We start from the raw sequence: 8207 nt of genomic DNA, 5'->3' as shown, positions 1-8207 counted from the left end.
GCCAAGGATGAACTTGAACTCCTGGTCTTACTGCCTCAACCTCTTCAGTGCTGGTATTACAGGTGTGTGCCACTGTCCCAGGCTATTTTTTTTTTTTTTTTAGATCAAAATCTCCCTATGTGGTCCAGGCTATCCTTGCATTCAAGACCCTCTTGCAGCAGATCAATAATCTTTTGAGACATTTTTTGTTTGTGTGTTATTTAATAGGTTTTCTGCCCCCCCCACACACACACCTTGTGGAATAATCCTCTTGTACACTGTAAAGATTTGTCACTCGGGACTGGAGAGATGGCTCAGAGGTTAAGAGCACTGCTTGCTCTTCCTAAAGGTCCTGAGTTCAATTCCCAGTAACCACATGGTGGTTCACAACCATCTGTAATGAGATATGGTGCCCTCTTCTGGCCTGCAGGTATATGTGCAGACAGAACACTGTATACATAATAAATAAATCTTAGAAAATAAAAAATTAAAAATAAATTAAAAAAAAAGATTTTTCACTCAAATTGGTTTAATAAAACGCTGACTGGGCAGTAGCCAGGCAGGAAGTATAGGCTGGGTGACCAAACTAAGGATGATGGGAAGAAGAGCAGAGTGAGGAGTTGCCAGCCAGATGCAGAGGGAGCAGGAGATGAATATGCCATGCTAATAAAGGTACCACCACATGGCAAAGCATAAATAGAAATATAAGTTACTTAAATGTAAGAGTTAGCTAGTAACAAGTCTGAGCTATTGGCCAAGCACTTTATAATTAATATAAGCTTTTGTGTGTTTATTTGGGAACAGGTGATTGGGACAGAAAAACTCCAGCTTCTGTTTACACCCTGCCCCCATAATAGGTTTCTCTGCCAATGCAGTAAGCCAGATCAAGCTGAATTGAAAGAAGTATAATAACAGGTTTGTTTGCACAAAGCAACTCCCAGGCAGATTCTCCAGTCCCAAATATTGAGGCCTTTGAATCAAGGAAGCAAGGAGACTTTATAGGTTGTAGGTGAGGTGTGATGATGTGTCTGCCACAAGCTGGGTTTGTGCCTAAGTATGGTCCAAAATGAGCACTTTATGTGAGGACTTGGGGCAGCTGGCAACTTCAGAGGAGGAGCTGCTGCAGCCGCCAAGAATTCAGAACTGGGCTTTTTGATGCCTTTCCTTTGTTCGGAGACTCTCTGAGTGGGCAGGGTTTGCAGAGAGAAGAGATAGGAATGGGCTTTCCAGATCCTGCAGGGATGAGCTAGAGGTTCCAACTGAACATCTTGGAGACAAGGTCAGGTGCCACCATGCCCAACTTTTATTTTGTCTTTTGCTACTTTGATTAGGATGTGTATCATTCTCAGCAGATGGCTATTTAACTTTTCCTGGTCATTGTCTTCTTGAGTTTGAATGCCTTTGGGGCAGCTGTGCCCTCCCCCCAGGCCATTATGGACTATACCAGGAGCCACACTGAGGCAAACTAGAGACAAATGATCTTTGTTCCTGAGATTTGCAGAACTGAAAAGCACATTAAAGCTAGGCAATTGACTGAGGAAGGGCCTCCGCTTTTCCCTTCCATCTCCTGTAGGTACTGCCCCTAATTCAGTCTCTGACAAGCTGGTCTGTAGAGAGAGAGGTACTGTGCTCAGTAGCCAGCTCAGCATAACAAAGCTCTTTCTTTTTTTTTTTTTTTTTAAAGATTTATTTATTTATTTATTACATATACAGTGTTCTGTCTGCACGAATCCCTGCAGGCCAGAAGAGGGCGTCAGATCTCATTACAGATGGTTGTGAGCCACCATGTGGTTGCTGGGAATTGAACTCAGGACCTTTGGAAGAGCAAGCAGTGTTCTTAACCTCTGAGCCATCTCTCCAGCCCCCAACAAAGCTCTTTCTTCACCGCCGTCCTGCATTGATTACTGGCTTGCCTTGGGTGAGGAGCACGGTGAGGCTGTACATGGTGACAATCTGTCCTGATCCTCCCCTTTTGGGAAGTCTCTGTTCCTGTTCTCCACAATACTTATAGTGTGTGCCAGCAAGTGCTCTGAGGACAGGGGTGGGGGGTGGGGGTGGGGGTGGGGGTGGGTGGTTGGTGGGTAAGAGGGGTTGGGGAGTGCCCCAAGAAGGTAGACTGTGGAGCTGATTGCTCCAACTGGCAAGGAAGGCATTTCTTTTAAGGATCCTATGAGATTGGCCCACCAATATTGTATTAGTCTGGGTTCTCTAAAGGAACAGAATTGATCATATATTTCAAAAGGGGATTTAGGGGCTGGAGAGATGGATGACTCAGTTTTTAAGAGCACTGACCGCTCTTCCAGAGGTCCTGAGTTCAATTTCCAGCAACAACATAGTGGCTCACAACCACCTGTAATGGGATCTGGTGCCCTCTTCTGGCCTGCAGTCATACATGCAGGCAGAACACTGTATATATAATAAATAAATCTTAAAAAACAAAGGTGGGGGGATTTATCAGACGGTTTACAGGGTGTGGTCCAGGTATTTCAACAACAGCTATCTCATAACCAAAAGGGTGAGAATTGGTCATTTTTCTGTCCAAGATACAGAATGTCTGCAATCCTAATCTGGTGTTGGAGTCCTGGAGAGTTCCTGGAGAGCTGCTGGTCTTCAGTCTCTGTTGGAATCCTGAAGATGCTGGATTTGATATTGGTTGTAGTAACAGGATAGATGGATAGAAAGATAGATGGATGGATGGATGGATGGATGGATGGCCTAGATTTCAAATAACAGGATTAAGAAAATACCTCTCAGGAGTGCCTAGCAGCTTGGGTTATAGATGATTCCAGATGTGGCCAAGTTATAGCTAATAAGTATGTCATCTAAAAGTTGGTTTTTGGGGCCAGGTGGTGGCCCAGCACTTGGGAGGCAGAAGCAGGTGGTGGATCTCTGAATTCAAGGCCAGCCTGGTCTACAGAGTGAGTTCTAGGACAGCCAAGGCTACACAGAGAAATGCTGTGGGATAATCCTTCTGTATGCTGCGAATATGTATTGCTCTCATTGGTTAATAATAAAGCTGTTTGGCCTATAGCAAGGCAGGATAAAGTTAGGCGGGACAATCAAACTGAGGACTGAGATAAGGGAGATGAGTTGGGAGAGATGCCAGCGAGCCATCCAAGAAGCAAGATTCTAGAGAACTAGTAAAGCTGCGGGCCATGTGGTAATACATAGATTAATAGAAATGGGTTAATTTAAATGTAAGAGCTAGCTAGTAATAAGCCTGAGCTATTGGCCTTCACTCATTTACCCTGCAAGGATAGCCCCTATAATTCTTTATGGTGTTCATCATGGCTGCCAGTATTTTGTTTGCCAAACTGGCTCCATCAATTCATCCCTTACACTCATTGATTCAATCTAGACACTGTTCTGGTGCTGGGATCAGCCTAAGTGAGCCTCTGTCTCCTCAGAGCATATCTCTAGGCAGGAGCCTCACAGTGAGTAAGAGAACAAAAATCAGGACCCATATCAAATGTTGTAAACATAAAAGGAAGCAGAGCAGTGCCAAGTCCTGAGGGTGGGGGTGAACTTGGCTTCAATTTTGTGGAAACCTAATTAAGGGGCTGGCCTAGTACAAGTAAGGAGAACCCTTGTGTTGTGTGATATTTTGATTGTGTTCTGACAAATAAAGCTTATTTGGAGTCAAAGGGTGGGGCCAGCCATTAGCTGACCATAGGGGTTTGGAGGACTGTACAGAGAGGAGTCAGGAAGTGCTAAGAGGCTGAGAGAGGATCTTGGCCCTTTTGGACAGAGGAACTGGAGAGATAGAAAGCAATTGGCGGCTGTTCCCTGTTCTCTAATCTTCCAGGTTCTTACCCCAATATTTGACTCCTGATTTTTTATTGAGGAGATTAATTAGCTTTATGTTTTCACCTTTGTCCTGGTTAGCTTTGTCAACTTGATACAATGTAGAGTACCCAAGAAAGGAGTCTCAATTGAAGGACTGCCTGTGGGTATATCTGTAAGTAATTGATTACCTTCATTGTTAATTAATGTGGGAGGGTCTGGCCTATTGTGGGCAGAACCATCCCTAGGCAGGAGTCCTGTTGAGGGGGTGTCAGAGCTAAGGGCTGGCTGTCTAGGAGTCCACGTTATTCCCAAGGATGAACAAAGAACTGAACATGGGAGGGGAAAGAAGTCAAAACTCAGAAAAGGTGGAGTTCACTGAAGTGGAAAGCAAGTAGTAAAGAATAAAAAAAAAACAAAAAAAACTGATTATTAGGTTCATCGACTTGGAACAGAACGGCCTGGAGAAACAGCTGGAACAACAGCTGGGTTGTTGCCCCTAACCACCAGCTGACTACCACATCTTCTTCTGTAAAGTCTTACTTGCTAGTTCACCCCACCTTGTGGCCTAGAGTATAAAATGAGAATGCAAATTAGACCTGATACCAAAGCCTTTCAGGAGGCGTCCTGGCTTTGGCCTCCAGTGACATCTCCCCTCTTCTACTCCTATGGTGCTGGTAGTGCTTGTTCTAAAGAGATTCCCGCAACAATAGCAAAAAAGCCCTGTAGGGATAGGGTTAGTCTTCAAATCTGGTGGATTGCCCAGTGGTCTCTGGGCTGGTCTCCAAAGGTTCCCTGGACCATTTCTCCCTTGATGCTCTCCCATTTCATTTAATTTTCTTGGCCCAGACAGAAAATACCCCCAAATGGATGCTGTTGTTGGCCCGAACCAGAAAAAGCACCTCACTGTCCAGAGAACAGCCCTGGTTGATTGATGGCCTTGTTAAGGGCACTGCAGATGCTGTGTGGGAAGCTTGGCTCCTTCCCAGGTGGGGATGTTACCTTTCTTTCTCTGGCCGTTTTCCTGATTGCCCACTTACTAACTCCCCCAGTCCTGGTTAATCAGAAAGCTAGCTGAGCACTGGCTTGTGAGTGACGTACCACGGTTTCTGCTTTGAGTTCCTTCCCTGCATTCCTTCAATGGGAGACTGTAACCTGGAAGTGAAATCCAAAGAGACCCTTCCCTCTCGAGTTGCTTTTTTCCCTTTGAGACAAGGTCTCATTATGTAGCCCTCGCTGGCCTGGAATTCCCAGGTCCACCTGCCCCTGCCTTCTGAGCACTGGGACCAAAGTGGTGGCCGGCTCCAAGTTGCTTTTGGTCAGAGTGTTTTGTCATCACAACAGAAAAAGGGCAGCTGCAAGGACAGCTGGAACAAAGGGGTAGACTCCGGGATGTGCTCACTGATGGCCTGAGGTGGGACTGGGGCACGATGAAAGAGACGACTTCCAGGCTTCTAACCCAGATAGGAACCGTATCACTGGCAAAAATGAGGAAGCTTGGGGATGGGTCATGAAGGGGATGTATGCATCAGGAGGTCTGCAATGTTAGGCTCGAGATGGCTCAAGTGGGTAGAGGGGCTTGCCACCAATTCTGATGACCTGAATTTGATTTCTGGGATCCACACCATGGAAAGAGAGGACCAACCAGCTCCTTCAAGTTTTTCTTTGACTTCCACCTGTGAGCTGCGTATTCACATACACAATAAATGGGAAGCACTCGGGTGGGGGTTGGGAGAAACACTTGAATGGAGATAGCAAGCAGATCAACTAAGGTTCAGAGGCAAATCTAACCATGAGGATACAGTACTATTTTGAGGTGTGGGGAGACTCCCAAGAGCCCCAAGTGAGACTCGAAGAATATCACACTTCATAACTGAATGTAGCCAGAGAGGCGTAGCAGATACTGCCAGCTGATTCCTTGCAGAGTTGACTGTGTGTATGTGTGTGTGTGTGTGCGTGTGTATGCACGCATGCACGTTAACTGATAATAGAGCTTGTTTACAGTGTGACCATGGTCAGTTTTCTGAGAATTTAGGAGATAGATCAGCATAGGGTCAAAATCTGAGACTGTGAGGGTGTAGGCTGCAGGACTTGGGTATAGAGATCCGCCTAGGCTTAGATGGAGATCATCTTGGTCCCTGGAGGAAAGTGGGAGTTAATGGCTGATGGCTTCGCTCAGCACCACAGATGATGTGGAAGGGCTAGGTCTATGAAGTGATGCTAACTGTGAAATCGGAGGCAGGCTGCCCAGCGTCATAGCGAGAGCCTTTAGGAATGCCCTCTGGTGGAGACTTGCGGGTACCACTGCAGTGAAACCAGCTGCTGAGGTATAGTCTTCCAGAATACCCAGCTCTTGGGGTGTAGGGAGGAAGACAGAAGGGCTCCGAACAGTGAAGAACACTGGGAGAGGATGTAGGACATGTACAGAAAGGGAAGACCAGCCACAGGTCACCCACAGCTGTTTCGGCTGGGAGCAGGTGAAGGGACTTGAAGGGCTGAATGAAGAGAGGCTGGGAAGTATTTCAGGAAATAAACAATGTGGCATACATGTCTCCCTCCACGTTAAGTGGGCACCACACATACCCGAGGCCTTCGACTTCTGCTGGTGCCGGTGTGGTGTGGCATCCAGGTGTCCCAGGCTGATTGACGTGTTTCTGCAGTCTGTAGGTTCATGGAAGCTGTGTTGACAAAAGCTGAGAGGCGGAGTGAAAGGCAGATGACCGAGAAGGCTCTGAGCCTGTGCTACTCTGGCTTCTGGGGGTGGTCACTGACCTGGCAGCACGGCTCACTTCAGCTTACTCTTCACTTCTGAACTTGACATCTCCTCTGCACTTGCTCCACACTGGGGCTGTCATGAAATCTTCATGGACTGAGCAACTAAACCAGTTCTTAAGACTCCCTTCCTTTCTGCCCTCTCTATCAGACAAGTCTGCTCAAACCTGCCCCCAAAACCTCTGTCCTAACGCACACACACTCTGGCCAATTTTTTCCCAAACCCCAGGAGCAGCTGGCGTGTGGACAGGGCAGGGGCAGGCAGGGTGGTGGTAACGGTAAGATCTAGGTAGCTTCCTTTGAGGGGGTTGGCAGTATTGGAGAAAGGCAAGGAGAAGGTTATAAAAAGCAAACATTTACAGAGCACACAAGCTTCCTGGGCAACACCATTGTTCCAGCCATTACACACTCTGTGAGTCGCTTCTTCAGAGCCCATCAGCCCATTCTGCTACTGATGCCCGACTCTACTGGGGCACTGCCTTCTCAGCTACGCCCAACTTCAGAGCTGAGCCAATCATATCTTGTTGGCCATGCTGACAGCTCTGCCCAACATGAACCCTCATTTGGACCTGAGGAACAGCAGCCAGGGCCACTACAGGAGCAGAAGAGACACTGCTGCTTCCTCAGAGGCAGAACTGTGGACGTGAGGCCATCCTGTGTAGGCAAAAAGGCCCCCAAAGAAAGCCAGAAAGCCAGGCCAGAAGCCCACCCTTGGGGACTGAGGAGCAGGGATAACCTTCATGCAAAGAGCTGCAGACCCCAGGTGGGGAGCTGTGGTCCTGGGCCGAGTCCTACAGCTAGTTTTGGGAGCTCCCCAAGGCTTTCAGAGTGCCGTGAGTCTCTGGGCTTTAGTGTGTGAGCTGTGCAGCGTGCTGCTGTCTTCAGGTCACTCCACACACAACTGTATAACAACCAATTTTATTTTTACGTTTTACAAAATTAAGAAAATACATACTCCTTTGAAATATTTCACAAAAATAAACTTTCATGTCAATCAAATCTATTGTTATCATTTTAATTTACCATATAATATTCCATTCTAGAATCATACCATAACTTAACATACTTATTAAAGAATAATATTTTTCTTTTCTCTATTACAAACAGCATTGGTTTATACATTAACACTATTATTTCTGTAGGAATAAGTTAGTCCTGTCAGCACTGAGATTAGAATGTCTGAGGGACAGATGAGGCTAGGTAGAGAAGCATGTACTAAGACAGCATCGTTTACTCAATGTTTGTGTGTTTGTTCGAGACAGGGTCTTCTGCAGCCCAGGCTGGCCTAGAACCTGCTACTGAACTCCCAATCCTCTCACCCCGACCTGAGTGCTGGAGACATGCATGTGCACCACCCGACTACTCAATGTTACCTGCAGGTCTATGCAGTGCTGGGGTATAGTGGCAAGCAGAAGCCCCCCTCTTAGTGTGTCCCCTTCTCCTGTGGTTGGTCTAGCCCACCTTCTAATGGTGCCATAGAAATGACATCTGAGAGCTGTAGAGGGGCAGTAGATTGCGGAGAGGCACCAATGGGAACACAGTATAGGGTGTAATCTGCCACACTTTCCTTCCTCTGTGCTCCCCAGCACAGATGGGACAGAAGTCTGAACACTTGGTATCCCAGACTCCCTTGAAGCAGAGTTCTGCTAAGGTCACACATGGACACATCTCTG

Source organism: Peromyscus eremicus, chromosome 4 (assembly GCF_949786415.1).
Source record: "Peromyscus eremicus chromosome 4, PerEre_H2_v1, whole genome shotgun sequence".
Classification (NCBI taxonomy): domain Eukaryota; kingdom Metazoa; phylum Chordata; class Mammalia; order Rodentia; family Cricetidae; genus Peromyscus; species Peromyscus eremicus.
Note: the sequence above shows the minus strand (reverse complement) of the source record.